Source organism: Bos mutus, unplaced genomic scaffold (assembly GCF_027580195.1).
Source record: "Bos mutus isolate GX-2022 unplaced genomic scaffold, NWIPB_WYAK_1.1 CTG205, whole genome shotgun sequence".
Classification (NCBI taxonomy): Eukaryota; Metazoa; Chordata; class Mammalia; order Artiodactyla; family Bovidae; genus Bos; species Bos mutus.
This window is the reverse complement of record NW_027219506.1, coordinates 460,964-484,464: the sequence shown is the minus strand read 5'-3', so window position 1 is coordinate 484,464 and position 23,501 is coordinate 460,964. Positions and strand designations below refer to the sequence as shown.

General features: G+C 44.9%; 1 long non-coding RNA gene across 1 annotated transcript; it reads left to right on the top strand.

Annotated features, from left to right (window-relative positions):
- Window positions 1-3,445: 3,445 nt before the first annotated feature.
- Window positions 3,446-23,266, top strand: LOC138986825 (uncharacterized). Its single transcript, XR_011463455.1, has 4 exons — window positions 3,446-3,893; window positions 4,179-4,258; window positions 18,211-18,319; window positions 21,177-23,266. It is a non-coding gene; the product is annotated as an uncharacterized lncRNA (long non-coding RNA).
- Window positions 23,267-23,501: the final 235 nt, after the last annotated feature.

Sequence of the window (23,501 nt, the reverse complement as noted above, 5' to 3'; positions counted from 1 at the left end):
ATGAACAAATGGAATATCTTGAGCAAATTTGACTCTCAGGGTCAGGGTGGCTCCAATAATGGAGCCTACTCTTGATTGAGTGGGACTCACCGACAGGGCGCAGGAATGGCCGAGAGGAGCTACCCCGCGTCTCAGGTAAGGGGCGGTGGCCGGGAGGAGCAATCCCAAGCCCGAGGCCAGGGGCGGCGGCCGGGAGGACCGACCCCACATCCAAGGAGCCGTGGCTGCCTGGGCGCAGGAGGCCTAGAGGAGCTATCCCACGTTGAAGGTCAGGAAGGGCGGCGGTGAGGAGATACCCCTCGTCCAAGGTAAGGAACGGCGGCTGGGCTTTGCTGGAGCAGCCGTGAAGAGATAACCCACGCCCAAGGTAAGAGAAGCCCAAGTAAGACGGTAGGTGGTGCAAGAGGGCATCAGAGGGCAGACACACTGAAACTGTACTCACAGAAAACTAGTCAATCTAATCACACTAGGACAACAGCCTTTTCTAACTCAATGAAACTAAGCCATGCCCATGGGACAACCCAAGACGGGTGGGTCATGGTGGAGAGGTCTGACAGAATGTGGTCCACTGGAGAAGGGAATGGCAAACCACTTCAGTATTCTTGCCTTGACAACCCCATGAGCAGTATGAAAAGGCAAAAGGAGAGGATACTGAAAGAGGAACTCCCAGGTCAGTAGGTGCCCAATATGCTACTGGAGATCAGTGGAGAAATAACTCCAGAAAGAATGAAGGAATGGAGCCAAAGCAAAAACAATACCCAGCTGTGGATGTGACTGGTGATAGAAGCAAGGTCCGATGCTGTAAAGAGCAATATTGCATAGGAACCTGGAATGTCAGGTCCGTGAATCAAGGCAAATTGGACGTAGTCAAACAAGAGATGGCAAGAGTGAATGTCGACATTCTTGGAATCAGCGAACTCAAATGGACTGGAATGGGTGAATTTAACTCAGGTGACCATTATATCTACTACTGTGGGCAGGAATCCCTCAGAAGAAATGGAGTAGCCATCATGGTCAACAAAAGAGTCTGAAATGCAGTACTTGGATGCAATCTCAAAAACGACAGAATGATCTCTGTTCGTTTCCAAGGCAAACCCTTCAATATCACAGTAATCCAAGTCTATGGCCCAACCAGTAAGGCTGAAGAAGCTGAAGTTGAACGGTTCTATGAAGACGTACAAGACCTTTTAGAACTAACACCCAAAAAAGATGTCCTTTTCATTATAGGGGACTGGAATGCAAAAGTAGGAAGTCAAGAAACACCTGGAGTAACAGGCAAATTTGGCCTTGGAATACGGAATGAAGCAGGGCAAAGACTCATAGAGTTTTGCCAAGAAAATGCACTGGTCATAACAAACACCCTCTTCCAACAACACAAGAGACGGCTCTACACATGGACATCACCAGATGGTCCACACCGAAATCAGATTGATTATATTCTTTGCAGCCAAAGATGGAGAAGCTCTACACAGTCAGCTAAAAACAAGACCAGGAGCTGACTGTGGCTCAGATCATGAACTCCTTATTGCAAAATTCAGACTTAAATTGAAGAAAGTAGGGAAAACCACTAGACTATTCAGTATGACCTAAATCAAATCCCTTATGATTATACAGTGGAAGTGAGAAACAGATTTAAGGGCCTAGATCTGATAGATAGAGTGCCTGATGAAGTATGGAATGAGGTTCGTGACATTGTACAGGAGACAGGGATCAAACCATCCCCATGGAAATGAAATGTAAAAAAGCAAAATGGCTGTCTGGGGAGGCCTTACAAATAGCTGTGAAAAGAAGAGAAGTGAAAAGCAAAGGAGAAAAGCAAAGATATAAGCATCTGAATGCAGAGTTCCAAAGAATAGCAAGAAGAGATAAGAAAGCCTTCCTCAGCGATCAATGCAAAGAAATAGAGGAAAACAACAGAATGGGAAAGACTAGAGATCTCTTCAAGAAAATTAGAGATACCAAGCGAACATTTCATGCAAAGATGGGCTCGATAAAGGACAGAAATGGTATGGGCCTAACAGAAGCAGAAGATATTCAGGAGAGGTGGCAAGTATACACAGAAGAACTGTACAAAAAAGATCTTCACGAGCCAGATAATCACGATGGTGTGATCACTGACCTAGAGCCAGACACCCGGGAATCTGAAGTCAAGTTGGCCTTAGAAAGCATCACTACAAACAAAGCTAGTGGAGGTGATGGAATTCCAGTGGAGCTATTTCAAATTGGAGCTATTTCAAATCCTGAAAGATGATGCTGTGAAAGTGCTGCATTCAATATGCCAGCAGATTTGGAAAACTCAACAGTGGCCACAGGACTGGAAAAGGTCAGTTTTCATTCCAATCCCAAAGAAAGGCAATGCCAAAGAATGCTCAAACTACCGCACAATTGCACTCGTCTCACATGCTAGTAAAGTAGTGCTCAACATTCTCCATCCAGGCTTCAGCAATACGTAAACCGTGAACTTCCAGATGTTCAAGCCGGTTTTAGAAAAGGCAGCGGAACCAGAGATCAAGTTGCCAACATCCTCTGGATCATGGAAAAAGCAAGAGACTTCCAGAAAAACATCTATTTCTGCTTTATTGACTATGCCAAAACCTTTGGCTGTGTGGATCACAATAAACTGTGGAAAATTCTGAAAGAGATGGGAATACCAGACCACCTGACCTGCCTCTTGAGAAATCTGTATGCAGGTCAGGAAGCAACAGTTCGAACTGGACATGGAACAACAGACTGGTTCCAAAGAGGAAAAGGAGTATGTCAAGGCTGCATATTGCCACCCTGCTTATTTAACTTCTATGCAGAGTACATCATGAGAAACGCTGGACTGGAAGAACACAAGCTGGAATCAAGATTGCCGGGAGAAATATCAATAACCTCAGATATGTAGATGACACCACCCTTATGGCAGACAGTGAAGAGGAACTAAAAAGCCTCTTGATGAAAGTGAAAGTGGAGAGTGAAAAAGTTGGCTTAAAGCTCAACATTCTGAAAACGAAGATCATGGCATCCGGTCCCATCACTTCATGGGAAATAGATGGGTAAACAGTGGAACAGTGTCAGACTTTATCTTTTGGGGCTCCAAAATCACTGCAGATGGTGACTGAAGCCATGAAACTAAAAGACACTCGCTCCTTGGAAGGAAAGTTATGACCAACCTAGATAGCATATTCAAAAGCAGAGACATTACTTTGCCAACAGAGGTCTGTCTAGTCAAGGCTATAGTTTTTCCTGTGGTCATGTATGGATGTCAGAGTTGGACTGTGAAGAAGGCTGAGTGCCGAAGAATTGATGCTTTTGAACTGTGGTGTTGGAGAAGACTCTTGAGAGTCCCTTGGACTGCAAGGAGATCCAACCAGTCCATTCTGAAGGAGATCAGCCCTGGGATTTCTTTGGAAGGAATGATGCTAGAGCTGAAACTCCAGTACTTTGGCCACCTGATGCGAAGAGTTGACTCATTGGAAAAGACTCTGAGGCTGGGAGGGACTGGGGGCAGGAGGAGAAGGGGACGACAGAGGATGAGATGGCTGGATGGCATCACTGACTCGATGGACGTGAGTCTGTGTGAACTCCTGGAGTTGGTGATGGACAGGGAGGCCTGGCGTGCTGGGATTCTTGGGGTGGCAAAGAGTCGGACACGACTGAGTGACTGAACTGAACTGCAGAGTATTTTGCTGAGATGAGGTCAGTGTCCAGTTTTTAACGTCTGGAGGTTGTGATTAATGCTCTAAGCGAAACTGAAAAATAGCATTTGTTTCTTTTGTCTGCAGGGTGTAATGGGGAATGTCAGATGTTTTTCCTTAAGTGGCAGAAGGAGACCACAGGAGTTTAAAAAATAATACAATAAAAATAAGGGGAGCTCACAGTGATGTGCTGGAAGAAATCAGAATATAATGGTAGGCAATATTATTAGTAAAAGGGGAGGGAAAATTCCTAGAGAAACAAAAAATTAATGTTATTCTGTCGTCTTGGGGAGGAATCTGTCCACTTTCTGAAGTCAGTGACACCTGGAAGGCTCCTAAGAATCCTCAATTTAAGGTCTTCAGATGGAGTGGATACCCAGTACACAGGGGGTTGTGATGAGGAACAATCAAGGATCAACACTCTGGAGTTGTACTGATGTTAGTTGTTAATAGTACCTGGTAAACTTTTTTCTTTCTTTCTTTCTTTTTTTAACCTAGGCTCAAGGGCAGATTTTTCTTATGCTTATTTCAGAAGACTGAGGAGTCTCCAGGTTGCAGATCACAGAAAGGCTGTTTAGGTGAGTGTTTGGGAGATTTGCTCATATCTGTGTGATAAAGCTGGAAGTGTTGTATGAGTGCTTTCAAATAATTAATCTTATCAGCTTGTAAAAATGGTAGAATCCAAAATTGCGGGTGAGATTCTCAAGTATATGGGCTGGCCTCATGTGAATTAATAAGTAGATAAACTGTGAGTCCAAGCTGGGGTTGATCTTCCATATATTAAAGTGAATGGTCGTATTTGTGGCCATGGAAAACTGTCCAAGGGCTTTACCAGCTTTAGTTTTAGCATTCCATATTTATGATGGGTTTCTCTTACCTTGGGCGTGCGGTATCTCTGCACGGCTGCTCCACCAAAGCGCAGCCGCTGCTCCTTACCTTGGACGAGGGGTATCTCCTCACCACTGCCCTTCCTGACCTTCAACATGGGATAGCTCCTCTAGGCCCTCCTGCGCCCGAGCAGCCATGGCTCCTAGGACGTGTGGTTGGTCCTCCCAGCCGCCGCCCCTGGCCTCAGGCGTGGGGGCATGGGGTAGCTCCTTCCAGCCGCCGCCGCTGACCTTGGACGCGGGGTAACTCCTCTTGTTGCCGCCCCTTACCTCAGATGTGGGGTAGCTCCTCTCGGCCGCCCCCACTGACCTCGGATGCGGGGTAGCTCCTCTCAGCCTTTCCTGCACCGTCACAGTCTGGCACTCTCGGCCGCTGCCCCTGACCTCGGACGTGGGGTAACTCCTCTTGGCCGCCGCCCTTCAGCCATGGGATCCTCCTGGCTTCTGCCCCTGACCTCGGACGTGGGGTAGCTCCTCTTGGCCATGTTTAAAGCACCAGTCGCAGCCGCCTGCGCTTAGTGCGCCGCTCACAGCCACCTGTGCCCAAGGTAAGAGAAACCCAAGTAAGACGGTAGGTGTTGCAAGAGGGCATCAGAGGACAGGACACACTGAAACCATACTCACAGAAAACTAGCCAATCTAATTACACTAGGACCACAGCCTCGTCTAACTCAATGAAACTAAGTCATACCCTTGGGCAACCCAAGATGGGCAGGTCATGGTGGAGAGATCTGACAGAATATGGTCCACTGGAGAAGGGAATGGCAAACCACTTCAGTATTCTTGCCTTGACAACCCCATGAGCAGTATGAAAAGGCAAAAGGAGAGGATACTGAAGGAGGAACTCCCCAGGTCAGTAGGTGCCCAACATGCTACTGGAGATCAGTGGAGAAATAACTCCAGAAAGAATGAAGGAATGGAGCCAAAGCAAAAACAATACCCAGCTGTGGATGTGACTGGTGATAGAAGCAAGGTCCGATGCTGTAAAGAGCAATATTGCATAGGAACCTGGAATGTCAGGTCCATGAATCAAGGCAAATTGGACGTAGTCAAACAAGAGATGGCAAGAGTGAATGTCGACATTCTTGGAATCAGCGAACTCAAATGGACTGGAATGGGTGAATTTAACTCAGGTGACCATTATATCTACTACTGTGGGCAGGAATCCCTCAGAAGAAATGGAGTAGCCGTCATGGTCAACAAAAGAGTCTGAAATGCAGTACTTGGATGCAATCTCAAAAACGACAGAATGATCTCTGTTCGTTTCCAAGGCAAACCATTCAATATCTCAGTAATCCAAGTCTATGGCCCAACCAGTAAGGCTGAAGAAGCTGAAGTTGAACGGTTCTATGAAGACCTACCAGGCCTTTTAGAACTAACACCCAAAAAAGATGTCCTTTTCATTATAGGGGACTGAATGCAAAAGTAGGAAATCAAGAAACACCTGGAGTAACAGGCAAATTTGGCCTTGGAATACGGAATGAAGCAGGACAAAGACTAATAGAGTTTTGCCAAGAAAATGCACTGGTCATAACAAATACCCTCTTCCAATAACACAAGAGAAGACTCTACACATGGACATCAACAGATGGTCCACACCAAAATCAGACTGATTATATTCTTTGCAGCCAAAGATGGAGAAGCTCTACACAGTCAGCAAAAACAAGACCAGGAGCTGACTGTGGCTCAGATCATGAACTCCTTATTGCCAAAATCAGACTTTAATTGAAGAAAGTAGGGAAAACCTCTAGACCATTCAGGTATGACCTAAATCAAATCCCTTATGATTATACAGTGGAAGTGAGAAACAGATTTAAGGGCCTAGATCTGATAGATAAGAGTGCCTGATGAACTATGGAATGAGGTTCGTGACATTGTACAGGAGACAGGGATCAAACCATCCCCATGGAAAAGAAATGCAAAAAAGCAAAATGGCTGTCTGGGGAGGCCTTACAAATAGCTGTGAAAAGAAGAGAAGGGAAAAGCAAAGGAGAAAAGGAAGGATATAAGCATCTGAATGCAGAGTTCCAAAGAACAGCAAGAAGAGATAAGAAAGCCTTCCTCAGCGATCAATGCAAAGAAATAGAGGAAAACAACAGAATGGGAAAGAGTAGAGATCTCTTCAAGAAAACAAGAGATACCAAGGGAACATTTCATGCAAAGATGGGCTCGAGAAAGGACAGAAATGGTATGGGCCTAACAGAAGCAGAAGATATTCAGGAGAGGTGGCAAGTACACACGGAAGAACTGTACAAAAAAGATCTTCACGAGCCAGATAATCACGATGGTGTGATCACTGACCTAGAGCCAGACATCCTGGAATGTGAAGCCAAGTGGGCCTTAGAAAGCATCACTACGAACAAAGCTAGTGGGTGATGGAACTCCAGTGGAGCTATCTCAAATCCTGAAAGATGATGCTGTGAAAGTGCTGGGCTCAATATGCCAGCAGATTTGGAAACTCAGCAGTGGCCACAGGACTGGAAAAGGTCAGTTTTCATTCCAATCCCAAAGAAAGACAATGCCAAAGAATGCTCAAACTACCACACAAGTGCACTCATCTCACATGCTAGTAAAGTAATGCTCAACACTCTCCAAGCCAGGCTTCAGCAATACGTAAACCGTGAACTTCCAGATGTTCAAGCTGGTTTTAGAAAAGGCAGAGGAACCAGAGATCAAATTGCCAACATCCGCTGGATCATGGAAAAAGCAAGAGAGTTCCAGAAAAACATCTATTTCTGCTTTATTGACTATGCCAAAGCCTTTGACTGTGTGGATCACAATAAACTGTGGAAAATTCTGAAAGAGATGGGAATAGCAGACCACCTGACCTGCCTCTGGAGAAATCTGTATGCAGGTCAGGAAGCAACAGTTCGAACTGGACATGGAACAACAGACTGGTTCCAAAGATGAAAAGGAGTACGTCAAGGCTGTTTATTGCCACCCTGCTTATTTACCTTCTATGCAGAGTACATCATGAGAAACGCTGGACTGGAAGAACACAAGCTGGAATCAAGATTGCCGGGAGAAATATCAATAACCTCAGATATGTAGATGACACCACCCTTATGGCAGACAGTGAAGAGGAACTAAAAAGCCTCTTGATGAAAGAGAAAGTGGAGAGTGAAAAAGTTGGCTTAAAGCTCAACATTCAGAAAACGAAGATCATGGCGTCCGGTCCCATCGCTTCATGGGAAATCGATGGGGAAACAGTGGAACAGTGTCAGACTTTATCTTTTTGGGCTCGAAAATCACTGCAGATGGTGACTGAAGCCATGAAACTAAAAGACGCTTGCTCCTTGACAGGAAAGCTATGACCAACCTAGATAGCAGATTCAAAAGCAGAGACACTACTTTGCCAACAGAGGTTCGTCTAGTCAAGGCTATAGTTTTTCCTGTGGTCATGTATGGATGTGAGAGTTGGACTGTGAAGAAGGCTGAGTGCCGAAGAATTGATGCTTTTGAACTGTGGTGTTGGAGAAGCCTCTTGAGAGTCCCTTGGACTGCAAGGAGATCCAACCAGTCCATTCTGAAGGAGATCAGCCCTGGGATTTCTTTGGAAGGAATGATGCTAAAGCTGAAACTCCAGTACTTTGGCCACCTCATGCGAAGAGTTGACTCATTGGAAAAGACTCTGAGGCTGGGAGGGATTGGGGCAGGAGGAGAAGGGGACGACAGAGGATGAGATGGCTGGATGGCATCACTGACTCGATGGACGTGAGTCTGGGTGAACTCCGGGAGTTGGTGATGGACAGGGAGGCCTGGCGTGCTGCGATTCGTGGGGTTGCAAAGAGTTGGACACGACTGAGCGATTGATCTGATCTGATCTGATCTGAAAGTCATTTAGCAAACGAAATCAGATGACATGGATATGTCACTGGGCTATACTTAATAGAAGTTCTTGATTGAAGTTCTTCCTGATGATTCTACTATTACTTCTAACGATATTGTTTTCTATACTGCCTGCTTCAAGAAGTGTTGTTCCTTACATTATCAAGTGTGTGACTGAGCCACTGATATAATGATGGTGTGCAGCTCCATATGAAATCCATAAGTATAATGGTGTGACTCTGTATATAAGAAGCAACAAGACAGAATATTTTCCTGGACCAAGAGACTAGTAAGACAGGTGTGGTCCAGAGACTTTTGTTACTCACAGGGCCTAGTCCAGTAATAACACACTGAGTGGCCTATCAGTGAGATCTTTGGCAGACCTGCGAATGAACCCTCCCAGCACCATGGAACAAGATGGTAATGAAATGCTCTGCAAACCATGGTCAAACTCATGGCCATAAAAGGGCCCTGCTCTGGCAACTGGCACTTGCTATCTGCCTCTACAAAGATTAACTCATGGACACTACAGCTGCTGACCTTCAACGTCCCCTGAAAGGAGTTCAGGGTGAAAATCAGAAATTAGGCACTCGCTCTGTGTTCTGGAAAAATGGACAAAACAGGCCTTTGGATAGTTAGAGATTTTCAGGTAAAGATTTTCTTGAGCCCAAATTCTTGCATCTTCTCATACCTAGAAAAGCACCTAAATTGTTAATGGGGACAACTATTTTGGCTTTTACAGTAATACCACAGTAAGAAGCCAAGGCCTACCTGGACAAACTTTGACAACTGGCTACCTCAAGCACCTGTCTACGCTGGGTTATAGACTCATTCACCTGAAAAGAAATTATAAGATTTATTTTGTCTGTTAAATTTCAGGTTTTCATTCTTTCAACTACTTCTAACTGGGTTTTTTATACCTACATTCAAAATGTATATGAATATGCCAGATGGCTCCATTCTTATAAATAGGGCAGCCCAAGTGTTGACTCTACCCAGACCAGGATCAAAGTTACTATCAAATGTAACCTGATTCTTGCAGGTTATTCTTGGACTGCTGATTACAGTAATTCATCTACTGATATTTGGTCTCTGCCTTTTAATCTACTTATCTAGTTTGTTCTTTCTAAAGGATACAATGGCTTCCCAGACAAAGTAACAGTGATGCAGAGATTCTGGCCACTCTTCAAAATGGACTCCCCTGATGTTCCACCATGGTTACAGATACAATCTTGGTTTACAAGCTCTCCTTTGTGAAAAACTATCTTGACTACAATCATTGTAATCATTCTGTTTTTTGCTGTTTGCTCCTTACATATATAACTGTGTATTTACTACTTGGGGCCCTTGGATCAGAAACCCTAAGTAAAAGGGTAAGGAGAATATGTTGCTTCAACCACTTAGGGTCAGTGCCCCTCACCTGCAGGAAGCAGTTACTGACAGATTTCTCTGCCCCTTTCCCCTCAGCAACAATATTCTCCTAAAATAAAAAGGGGGAAATGAGAGAGTTAACTTAGGCAGGTTGATAAGGAGTCAAAGCCTAAGGCCCCTTTAAGGAGGAGATAAACATTCTTTCTTTTTCACATTCTTTGCTATAGATATGTAGGCCTCGTAGGCAGCAGTATCTCTTATTCAAGGACATGTCTTTTTTTTTTTTTTTTTTTTTTTAAGCTTTGGATATATGTTATGGGAGAAGGTCTGGGTAAAAACTTCCACAGCTGTAGCTCTGGGTTAACCTGTTCCTTCTGGCTAATCTCGTGCTGATGTCATCCCAGGAGGTATGTTACAGGAAAGGGTCTGGAAAAATTCTCGAAGTCTTGAGGTATCTTTTATCTAGTCTCAGCAGCTAGTTGAGAAGTGTATAACGCCTTGCTTAAAGTAGTGAGGTGGGTTCTCTCCTGCTCCCTTCTGACGTCTATGTCTGAAGCTTTTTCTGTCACTTTCACTTTAGATAAAATCTACACAATGCTCCAAGTGACTGAGACTGTCTTTGGTCCCGAGTTAAATCTTCTCCTTCGGAGACCATGAATCTGGCGGCACTGTTCACCATTCACCATTAGCTGTCACAACTCTAGAGTCAGTATTCATGTTTGTCTCATGCCAAGCACCACTCAACCTGAAGCATTATATAGACCTTCTTATCAACTTTCTATAGCCATCTAACAGAGAATATTTAAAATGTGATTTAAGGTTATCCTGTCCTATTCAAAGTGTGTAAACATTCTACTCACATGATTTGAATAGGGCAGAATCTTTGCGACCCCATGGACACTAGTTTGCAAGTCTCTGCTATTCATGGAATTTTTCAGGCATGAATACTGGAGTGGGTTGTCGTTTCCTCCTCGAGGAAGTCTTCCCAACCCATGCCTCATGCGTCTCCTGCATTGGCAGGTGGATTGTTTACCACTGGGAATGTTTGGGAAGCCCCAAACATTCTACTCAGGCAAGGTCAAATGACCTGAGAGACTTACCGTTTTCAAAGTTTTTTCCCTTGCATTGTACTTTCCTTGTCATTGAAAGGTCCACACTCTCTCTACACCGTATACTTTGTTTAGCATATAACACTTGTCAGTATTTAATATTATTAATTTCCTCAAAAATCAAAATCCATCTCATTCATTCCTCATTTCTTTCAGTGTTTAAGTTTGTTACATGCTTAGCTGGTGTCTAAAATAGAGACAAAAGCAAAGACTGGGCACACATTGCCACTTTTATCACAGAAAATGTTTTGACAGCCGCAAATGATGGGATAACCTAAGAAAATAATTACAGAAATTAAGGTGCATAGAGCACAGAGCTGGAACCAAGACGTAATTATCCAAAAACAGGAGTGATCAGTAATTATTTCAAATGGGGAAGAGGAAATGATGTTCTTAAGATTCATGGGGAAAATTCATACACAAAGTCCTCTGTTCCACCATTATCCTACGAAGGGAGCCGCAGAGAAATCATCCCTGGAGGGAAAGATACACAGAGTGGAATTCCTGGTACAGAGTGCACTTATCCTGTGATGGGGAGTGGGAGGGGTAGGGGAAAGCCTCGTGGGTGTGGCTTTGCGTGGCGTCCAAGATGACGTCACAAACATCAGCCGTATCCAACGACACCGTGGGCTGAGCTAGTGCCAGTGGCGGCTGCGTCTGGTGAGGAAGCTTGCCCTCTGTACCGCTGAGGTAAAAGCCATGGGAGCAGTAAACAGTCAGATGCCCTCGAACAGAGTGGGGCATGCCCCAGAGGAGCCAGGTGCCCCTGAGGGGGAGGAGGAGGCCGAGGAGGTAGCAGTGGCAGTGATAGAGGAAGGGGAGGAGAGCGAAGAGGCCAGACCCACCACCAGCCAAGGGCGCCACAAGCGGAAGACAGGCCCAGAAGGGCAGCTCACAAAAGCGCCTCACAGGAAGCGAGCAAAAGACAGTTTAGAGTCCGTTTATAAGACACTTTTTCTGAGAGGAGAAGGGAGTGACGTGCAGATCCGTGCCCTGGGGAAGGAGTGGAACTTGCACAAGGTCTACTTGTGCCGGTCAGGATACTTTGCTAGCATGTTCAGTGGTGTGCGTGGTGAGACAACCATGGATACTGTAGAGTTGCAGATGCCTGACGAGAACATTGATTGTGAGGCACTGCACGAGGCTTTAGGTTCCCTGTACCGAAACTCTGTGCTCATCCCACCCGGTCGAGTGGTCCCCATGCTGGCCACAGCCAGCATGCTGCAGCTGGACAAGCTGATTCAGCAGTGCGGAGAGATAATGAAGGAGACGGTCAGTGATCAGACCGTGTGCAGCTACTACTGCTCTGCTGAGAGCTACGGACTCCAGAACATCAGGGCCATGTGTCTTCAGTGGCTGCTGGACAACCTGATGACCCAGCATAGTGAGGAGTTATTGAGAGAAGTTAGCCTGGATCTCATGAAAGAGGTCATTGCCTCTTCAGAGCTCTTCGTGATGGAGGTAGAGATGGATGTGTACACGACGCTGAAAAAGTGGATGTTCCTGCAGCTGCAGCCGACATGGAGAGGCCCCCGCAGAGACCTGCTGCCTGACGCCGACTCGTGGTTTGCCAGGTCCAGGCAGGAGTCAGAGGGCACCCCTTTCCTGGAGACCGAGCAGGGCAGAGCCTTCGTGCCAGCGTTCCAGCAGCTGCGGCTTGCCTACATGATCTGCGACCTGCCGTCAGCACGCATCATCGACCAGGATGCACTGATCCCTGCCACGTGGCTGACCCCAGTGTACAAAGAGCAGTGGCTTGCCCTCCTCCGGGCTGAGCAGACCAGAGACCTCGGGCCCGTGGATGTCTTCGTGTCCGACCTCCAGAGGACCAGCATGCGGTGCGGGGGCCAGCTCCTCAGGGATAAGCAGTGCAGCTGGCGGTGGGCAGGCTTCAACGTCGGCTGGGACTTGGTGGTGTGCTATGCCAACCGGCGCATCATTTTCAAGCGCAGCGCGCTGAACAAGTCCTGCGGTCTCGGGGTCAGCTTACTCTGGCAGAGAAAGGTCGCGTTCCGCTTGCGCCTGGCCTCCTTGGACAGGGCTGGAAGAGCCATTTTCCGGAAGGAGACAGAACTCCAGGTGCTTTCCCTGGGAAAGGATGAAGAGCTAGAGGTGGTGAATCTGGAGAACGAAGATGTGGTTTTCCCCATATATGTGACCTGTAATTTCCTGTACCTCCCCAGAGAGGGGCGTTTTCCTGAGTGAGGACTCCTGAAAACAAAATCTCAGAGAGGTGAGCAGCTCTTTTCCTGGGGTCAGGGACGACCAGCTTTGTCCAGATGCCAGCTCCTTCTGCGGGACCAACCGGACTTGCCCACCTCTGGTGGCCCACCTCTGTCAGAGTCTTTGTTGAACTGTAGCTCATAATACTTGAGATTGTTTACCTGAGCCTATGAAGAGGAGAAATTTTAAAGCCCTGCTCCCCCAACACCTTTAGACCTCATTTGTGCTGTTAAAGTGGCAACCTGTCCTCCTGGTTTACCATCCATCAATGCCCCCTCCCATCATTTCTGCAAAGTCAAAGACCAGTTGACTTTAGAGAGAACCTGTGAACCTACCTACTCTACTACTGTTGGGGAAACTCTTTTAAAATATGCATTTCCTTTAGCTTGATTAAAGGAATGTTAAAGAAACCGTTTGGTTTCTCTTTCAGTTCGCGTGTTTAGAGCCACTCTGCCCCACTCATTACCACTACTACCGCTAGCTTCCTTTGGATTGCTTCCCTTTCCCCATTCCCTGCCACTGAGCGTGTAGTACTTGGTTCCCATGATCTCTCACTCTGTGAACGCACCCAGGCTACACTGATGATCTTCTCTTTATTGGTTGTTCCTCAACATTCTTAGGTTAGTTGACTTCATATCGTATCTTGATGTTACTTTGGCTTTATTTTGACTTTCCTAGCATTTTAACCCTAGAAAGACGCCTCAAATCTTATACAACCCTATATTGGGGGTGGAGTGGAAGGCGGCAGATTGATGCTATGAGGACATCTCGGTACTAGACAGACTTTTTCTGTGGCATACAGCCATGAATTATTTATGCACCAGAATGCACTCTCTAAGCACGCTGATGGCCTTTGCCCTTCAGAAACATTTGACGTTGGAATTGTACGTGGAAAGACTCTTTCCCGCTTAAAAACAGGTCTGGTAACCTCTGGAAAGGAACGCTTTTGAATTATAATGGGAATTATTTGGCATCTGGAAGTGGCATCACGAGAAGTCCACACTAGTAATCAAAAGGGTAAGATAAAAAGTGTTTTTGTCACAAAAGGAGAAGCACACTAGTCACGATTTGAATTTGTTAGTTTCTGATTACTGTTAACTTACAAATTGTCACCATCCCATTCCCTCCATTGAGTCATTTTGAGGTCAAAGAATGGAAAACTCTATTTAAGAATCCATATAAATAATAAATACATGCTTGGAAAGAGTGTGATAAATTAATACAAGATGAACAAATTAAAAAAATAGTATACTCTATTGGTGTTTGGCAGATTCATGTTGATGTATGGCAAAACCAATACAATATTGTAAAGTAATTAGCCTCCAATTAAAATAAATAAATGTACATTTAAATTAAAAAAAAAAAAAAAAAACAGTCACCAGATTTAAGGCTTTACTTAGTTGAAATCAGAATTTTCCTTACTGGTGGTTTATGTTTCTCTTCCCAATTAGATTTTATCCATTGTCATTCAGTGAACAAATTACTTTTGACTTTATCCATTCATTCATTCCTTTTACTCTTTAAGGAGATTTGAAAGGCTTCCTTATCCCAAACCCACATACTAGTATTAGAGTAATATTTACGTGACAGTTACTTATATGAAATGGTTCAACCAGGAAGCTGCTGTTGCATCCTTCGATGTTTGCCCTTAATTTTGCAGCCCCCTACCCTTTCTCGTGTTCCCTTATATTCCATATACCTAACCAACTACAAACAATAGACTTCATTTTATTTGTGTTTAAAAATAACTGGGGAGAAGAGTAAGTCATGATTCAGTTGAAACGTAAAAATTATTGTTATTTTTTTTTTTTTTGTAAGAATTTCACTTTCTTTATATAAACTCTCTAAGCAATTTGAAATCACTTTTTCTTGAGCTGAATGCCAAGATGCCATTTCATCTAAACAGAGGTATCCTCAGTTGGGAAATTCAGAGACTACTTAGCTACAAGTGTACCTTGACTGAAAGATCTGCTTTTGTTTTCCTACCCAACGAGCTTTAAATCCTTAAATTGCTTGTTGCCGCTTACAATAGAAAGATGTTCAATAATGTACAAAGAGTGACAGCTGAAATACACTCATTTAAACATTTAAACTCTCACAAACCCTGACTGTTGCCATTTGCCAGTTTGGGCAATTTATCCAATACCTGTCTCTATTTTTTCTCTTTTTTTTTTTTTTTTTTTGACTGCTCAGGATGAGGAAGAAACCTTTTCCCATGTTGATACTCATTTTGTTAGCCTCTTCGTAAGGCATGGGGAAATGGGGAGGCAGGGCGAAGTACAGTCATGGTAACGCTATAGGAAACCATCAAGCTAAATAACAGCAAAGTAAACGCCACACTAAAGGAGATGTACCCCTATGGGATACCACGTGGTCCTTGACAATGATGAGGATTTATCCCTGTCTCTGTTTTTCCCTCTCTGTATGTCTGCCGCTCTCTCTGTCATCCCCTATCTCTGTCTCCATGATGTCTGTCTGCATCCCTGTCTAATTTCTATCTACCTCTGTCTTTGTCTTCCTCAGTCTCTGTCTCAGACTGCCTATCTTCGTCACTCTCTGTCTCTGTCTTACTGTCCGTATCTTTCTGTTTCTCTCTGTTTCTGACAATCTGTTTGTGTCTGGGTCTCTATGTTTCTGTCTCTGTCTCTGTATTTCTCCAGTGCTTCTGTATCCGTCTGTATCTGCATCTCTCTGTGTCTCTTTCTCCATCCGTCTGTCTTTGTCTTTCCCTTTCTGTCCCGATCTGTCTCTGTCTTTCTCCCCACCCCCAACCTTGTTTCTCTCTGACTCTCTCTCTCCCCATCACTATCTCTATGTCTGTTGGCTCTCTTTCAGTGTGCGTCTGTCTTTCTCTGTCTCTCAGTCTGTCTGTCTCTGTCTTTCTATCTGTGTCAATCAGCCTCTGCCTGTCTCCCTGTCTCTGTCTGCAACCATCATTCTTTGCCTTAGTTTGAATGGGTGTCTGTTTGTCCCTGTCTGTGCCTGGCTTCCTCTGCCTCCCTGTCTCTGTCTCCATCTATTTCTACCTGTCTCTGTCTGCCCCTTTCTGTGTATGCCTTTCTACCTGTCTCTTTTGGGGGAGGAGGTACAATTTCTGAGTCTGTCCATCTGTTGGGCTTTCTCAGCCTGCCTGACCAGCTATCTCTGTTTTTCTGTCAGGCTGTCCTGTCTCTGGCTGTTTCTACATCTGGTTCTGTTGCATCTTTTGATAGTCCATCTCTGCTTCTGCCTGTCTTAAGGAGACAGGAATGAAATGTTATTACAATTCGTAGACAAACCCTCTTCTGTCATCTTCCCTTCCAGTGGTGTCCTAGAGATAGATGCTGTAAGAAGATCTCTTATTGTTATCTTACAATGTATATTATGGGAGTAGGTCTGGTAAGATCTTTCTACTGTTAGTTCTAATCCTGTCATCTTAAAATATAAATTATGGGAGTTGGTCTAGGAAGACCTTTACAACCTTGAGTCATTCTTTTGATTTACTGTAATAACCAATTAAAAAAGTATATAGCTCCTTTGCTAAGACTAGTGAGGGGGCATTCTCTGTCCCCCTTCTGATGTCTATGTCAGAAGCTTTCTCTGTCCCTTTTCATACTTTGATAAAACTCTGCTACACAAAAGCTCTTGAGTGATCAAGCTTGGTCCCTGGTCCCAAAGCTAAATCTTCTTCTTTGGAGATCATGAATCTGATACGGTTCACTGTAAGCTAACATCTTGGGGCTTCATCCAGGATCTTCAGGACAAGGTAAAAACACTCAGAGCTCTAGTCTCTACTTTCTCAGTATACACGTTTTCTGCTTTATTTTCCTAACTCTATGCTGTGCCTGTCTGTGTGAATGTAGAATGAAAGAGACGTACTGAAATGAGTATGAAATGAGCACTGAGCCCTACTCTGCAGTTTCATGGTGCCTCGTAATGACTGAGACAGCCCCAAAAAGGGAGCCTTTTTGGGAGTTTATACCCACCTGCCAATGCCAAGAGACACCCAACTTCCCTGCGAGGGGAGTGGCCAGAAAAGGGCAAAGCATGTGGGCTGAACTTTCCTTTCTTGGTCACCTTTTCCTGGTCTCTTCCACCATTTCGTAATTGCATGGGGAATTAGAACTACTAACCTAATCCGTCAGATCATAGACTTTCAAGGGACTTGTGATCCATGCCATTACTGTGTACTTTTACTTAGACCCCAAGCTTGGTAGCCATGGGGAACCCAGACTTGCTAGGAGCACGTTCAGGAATGAGGTGGAACTCTAGGTCCAGCAGCACCTTTGGGAACTAGGTGAAACTCTAGCTTCAGCGGCGTCTCTCTCTTGACTGCTTCCATATGGGGCCAGAGTCCTAAAAGCGAGTCCTTGCCATACCTGTGCCTCCGAACTACATGGATGGAAGTGCTGCTAGAGAGCATGAGGTTTCTAAGAACATAGGTCAGGAATTCCAGACTGGAAGTACAATGGGCTTCTTCCTTCGGTAGTGCTAGCTCTTAGCAGACCAGAGAAAGCTCTCCAGTGCCTTCTGTCTCAACTCCTTAGATATTCCTTTTGTGGAATCTGTGAAAATGAGCTGGAAGGATTGGCCCTAATAGCTTGAGGACAAAAGTCACTTTTTCCTCACTGCACGACCCTCTACCACCTCTTTTGCTGTCACATACACTGGTGTGGTGACACAAAGAAGGGACATATTGATTGTTGTTTGTCCCTTTATAACTCACCACTTCCACTGTGGTCAGGACTGTACTCAGGAATGTGCACAGGCACTCGTAAGACAGATGCTTCCCCTAGGAGTCCCAGCTTGGGAAACATTCCAGGAAACTACTCTGTTACACCCCAGGTGGCATCAGAGGAAAAGGACAAATCAAACAAAGGTCGTGGTGGTATGGAACTAGAAATCAATTTGGGATGCCATCAGGTCTACCCCTGGTGCATCTCCCTCTTGCCTTGATGGTAGAATGAGCGGGCTGAAGGGAAGGCGCCTGAGTCAGTAAGTGACAGACTAAGTCCGTCTAGGGAAGGAAAAGCTTCGGTGGAAAGTCTGTCTCCACCCCCATCTAGAGCAGGGAGGGACACCTCCGATGGAAAGAAGCAAAGGCGCTGGTTGCCACTTTTTTCTCTCTTACAGATGCTGCTGCTGCTAAGTTGCTTCAGTCGTGTCCGACTCTGTGTGACCCCACAGACGGCAGCCCACCAGGCTCCTCTGTCCTTGGGATTCTCCAGGGAAGAATACTGGAGTAGGTTGCCATTTCCTCCTCCACTCTCAAAGTTCCAGACCCATACCCTTGGATTGTGTCCTGAAAACCTGGGATAAGTTTGACCCCCAGAGCATAAAGAAGACACACCTGACTTTCCTTTGCAAATCTGCATGGCCACAATATCCATTGGAGGGTGGCAGACAAGGGTGGCCAGTTGAAGGGTCTCTTAACTACGATATTGTTTTACAACTAGACCGGTTCTGTAGAAAACAAGGGAAATGGGTAGAAGTGCCATATGTGTTACTCTTTTTCTCTCTGTGAGATATACCAGACTTAAGTCCTAAGGGTACAGATTTGGGTGTAAAGCCTTCAGCTCCCTCCTATGCTCTTACTCTGCCTCTGCCTCTGTATCCGGGGCTCACAACTGAGCAAGCTGAGGGTCAAGGCACCCCTCCAGGAAGGGTTGCCTCAGTCTTGATAGAAGTTCAAACAACCCCAGTTCCAATGCAGCCTCAGACTACTCTGGTTTCAATGGGAACTCAGACAGTCAAAGTAGAGAAGGTGCAGATAATCAAAACTAAGGTAAAATATGAGAAAGAGGATGAGGATGAGAAAAAGCAGGTTTCTCTAATCTATCCCTTGGAATGTAAGTGAAGCGTAGCTAGAGGGGCTGAGGAACAGCCACACAACTTACTGCCTCTCCAGGAGGCCCCCACTGGGAAAAATAACCAATCCATAAAAATCCATAAGCCCTTTTCCTACCCAGAGGTACAACAGATAAAGAGAGATCTGGGAGACTAGAGGATCCAGAAAAGTACATAGAACCCTTTACAGGACTCACTTTACTTTATGAGCTTACTTGGAGAGATGTAATGTATGTCTTGGGACAGACGCTGACTCGTGACTCGAGAGCTTGAGTTTTTGGGGAAGTTACTATTTTTGGAGATGAATGGCTTGAACATGAGACAAGGGGAAAGAGGGAACACGAACTAGCCCTCCCTACAGGGAGCCAAGCAGTTCCCACAGCAGAGCCAGACTGGGATTATCACAAAGAGGAAGGGAGACAGGAGCAGACCCACTTTGTCAATTGCATTATTGAAGGGCTTAAGAGAGCTCGAACTAAGCCTCTAAATTATGCTAAGTTGGCTGACATAGAACAGGTAGAGAAGGAAACTCCTGGTAAATTCCTAGATAGACTACGGGAGGCTCTCCACAAGTTTACTGACATTGATCCCAAATGTGCAGAGGAGGAATGATCTTAAAAGATAGATTTCTCACTCAGTCACTCAGTCAGCTCCAGATATCTGCTGTAAGTTACAAACACAGGCGTTTGGGCCAAATCAGTCTTTAAAACACTGTTACAGCTGGCTCAGACAGTATATTAGAGTAGAGAATATGAGAAGGGGAAAGGACAACAGAAAAGAACCAAAGAAAAGGCTCAGGCTCTAGTGATGGCTATGAAAACTGCTATGAATCAGCCTGAAGAGAAAAATGTCCAGAGGAACCCAGGTGAAAAGGGATGGGCGTGCTATTACTGTGGAAAGGAGGGGCATCTCAAGCGAAGTTGCTCTCAGGGGTCTAAGCCGCCCCTGGCTCCCTGTCTGGTCTGTAAAGGACCACCCTGGAGGACAGACTGCCCCCAGAGGCACAGGTCTCAGGGGTCAGACTCTCAGGACAATCAGGACTGAAGGTGCCCAGGGATCCCCACACAAGCTCCTGTTCTAATAACACCCGAGGAACACCGGGTATTAATAACTGTGGGGGGCCAATCAGTCGATTTTCTTTTGGACACTGGGGCAACTTTCTCTGTGCTCACTGAAGCCCCTGGTCTGCTTTCCTCCTGATCCACTACTGTAATGGGACTGTCAGGATGAGCCAAACGCTATGACTGAAATATTCAGTCATCCTTTAAGCTGCAACCGGGACTCTGTGCTGTTTTCCCACGAGTTTCTGATCATGCCAGAGTCCCCCTCACCCCTTCTCAGGAGGGACAGACTGAGGAAGGTCCAGGCCTCTGTTTTCATGAATATGGAGTCTGCTCTTTCTCTCCCATTAATTGAACAAAATGTAAATCCTAAAGTGTGGGCTGATGGAAAAACTGTGGATTGAGCACAAAATACTGTTCTTGTCCTTATCAAGCTCAAAGACCCTCACCTATTTCCACATCAAAAGCAGTATCCATTAAAGCCTGAGGTTAAGGAATGGGCGAAATCTTACTGTACTGACTTGTCATGATGTAAGTGGGATCTTAAACTCTAAAGTTCAGAGCAATAACGCTCCACCTTTAAAGCTGCTGTAACTCAAGGGATGTCGAAAGCTCTAGGAATAGAGTATCACTTACACTGTTCCTGGAGACCCTAATCTTCAGAAAAAGTTGAAAAGGCTAATGACATTATTAAGAGACATCTATGTAAATTAACTCAAGAGACACAGGACGATTGGCTTAAAGTTCTACCCATAGCTTTAATGAGGGCTCAGACTGCCCCTAAAAAGGAAGGACTTGTCCCCCTTTGAATGTATCTATGGAAGACCCTTCTTATGCACAGACATCGTTATAGACCCCGAAGCCTTAGAATTAACTATGTGACGCAGCTTTCAGCCTTTCAACAGACATTACGGAAACTCTGGGAGGTGACTCCTGACCCAGCCTGAGTCAAACAAGCCTCTGAACCAGGCACCGAGGTCTTGAAAAAGACATTGGGATCTGGAGATCAGTCTCTCGAGCCCCTCTGGGAAGGCCCTTACCAGGTTATTCTTTCTTCTCCCACAGCTGTCAAGGTGCCAGGAATTGATTCCTGGGTGCACCACACTCAAGTTAAGAAGTGGCACCCTGACCAAAACTAAACCATGTCATTTTACGTCTTTATCCTCTATGCTTTTACCTTTTACTTTTCAGATGGGCCTGATAATCTACATGGGCCTGCTTCTGCTGACTCCAAACGTCCCGAGTCTGCCATTTGACCCTCAAGACAACGCCTTTCTGTCCTGGGCTCATTCTCATGCTGCATTCCACAATCGGTCTAATTGCTGGGTCTGCAGAGTGCTCCCCTCTTCATCAGTTGAAGTGTTCCCATGGTGGGTTTTTCCATTTCAAGGAAAAGACTTTCTTCAACTCTGTGAAAATATCTTCACCAACAACAATCACATGTGATGCTTCTCTTTAATCTGATGACATCTAGCAATCCTAAAATGGACTGGTGTAACACTCTGTACCTTAACTATGGATATAATGTGACTTTCAACTTTGATCATACAGTATCTTGATTTAATGTCTATTTTGCTGAACATTAAGAAAGTAAATGGGTCTAGATCTCATGGTTTCCTGCCTAATGTTTATCAAATATGGGATGAGGTCATATGGCTAACTCCTGAAAAGGGACGCCTACTACCTAATGCTCCCATAAGCTGGGAACAAATAGAGCCATCCCCAGAAGTTAGCTGACAACTTAATTAAAAGGATCGGAAACAATTGGGATTTTTGCCTCAAGAAATATGCAATGTCATCATTCCTGTGTTTTCCAATTCCAGTTCAGGCCCTCCTTTTGCCTGGCCAGGAACTCATTGGGACTGGATCCCTCAGTCACGCTGGTTTGCTCCCAACAGGACCTATTGGATATGTGGCTCTTATCTATGGGCATGGCTTCCCCCTGGCTGGATAGGGAGGTGCACCCTAGGTCTAGCTTTTACTCGTGGCTTCATATTTTCAGAGCTTCCAGAGAATCCTGCTGATCTGCTGCACCTTAAAACTCGTTGGGCAAGGTCTGTATTTCACTGGTATGATTATCTGGCTGCAATATCCATCCCCTCTCTGGGGACACAGATGTTATGCTACGAGTTGATGCTCTGACTAACTTAACTCAACAGGCTTTACAAGATTCTCACAAAGCTAGTTCAGCCCTTAATGCTAAACAAATACAAATTAGAAAGGCGGTTTTACAAAAGAGATTGGCCTTAGATATTCTAACAGCCGCACAAGGAGGAACTTGTGCCATTATTCATACCCAAAGTTGCACACATATACCAGATGTGAGTACTAATGCTACTCACATACTAAACACACGAACAAGATGATTCAGGCTATGGATTCTCTTGAAACTTCAGTCACCTCACTTTGGGAAAGGTTAACTAGCTCCCCATAGTCAAAACTATCTTAATTGTAATAATTCTAATTGTTCTGTTTTTACTGTTTGCTCCCTGCATCTGCAACTGTGTAACTGGATTTGTTTCTAACCATCTGAAAGCTTTTAAGTTACAAATGGTTGTCCAGGCTCCTAGGAGTGCCACAGCCTCCTTCAACTATTACGTGGGGCCCCTAGATCAGAGACCCTCAATATGAGGGCTAGGAGAATATGTTGCCTCAACAATTTAGGAATGATGCCCCTCAACAGCAGGAAGTAGTTATGGAACAAAAAACGATGCCCCTTTCCCTTGGCAACATCATTCTCCTAAAAGAAAAACGGGGAATGAGAGAGTCAATTTCTAGGTAGGTTGATAAAAGTCCGGGATCCCCAAAGAGGAGAGAGCATCTGGTGTTCTCAAAGAGGAGATAGGGGTCTGGAGTTCTCAAGGAGGACAAAAGGACAAACGTGTTTGTTTGTTTTATTCATAAAACATTTTTTTTTTTAAGCCTAGAGCTGATGATTGTACAACAAAACAACTCAGCTTAAACTCTGTACTAAGGATTACATAACAACAATGTATCCTGCTTGAGGATATGTTTCTCCTTCCTGAGGACCTAATGACTAATCCTGTTATCTTACAATGTACATTATGGGAGTGGGTCTGGTAAGATCTTTCTACTGTTAGTTCTAATCCTGTCATCTTAAAATGTAAATTATGGGAGTTGGTCTAGGAAGACCTTTACAACCTTGAGACATTCTTTTGATTTACTGTAATAACCAATTAAAAAAGTATATAGCTCCCTTGCTAAGACTAGTGAGGGGGCATTCTCTGTCCCCCTTCTGATGTCTATGTCAGAAGCTTTCTCTGTCCCTTTTCATACTTTGATAAAACTCTGCTACACAAAAGCTCTTGAGTGATCAACCCTGGTCCCTGGTCCCAAAGCTAAACCTTCTTTGGAGATCATGAATCTGCCACCGTTCACCATAAGCTATCATCTAAACCAGAAGAACAGCTTAGGTTAGGGGCAGGTAGACCCTTCTGAAAAACATCCATTGCCACTGATGATGAAGAGAAATTGTGTGAAGAATCTGATAGAAAA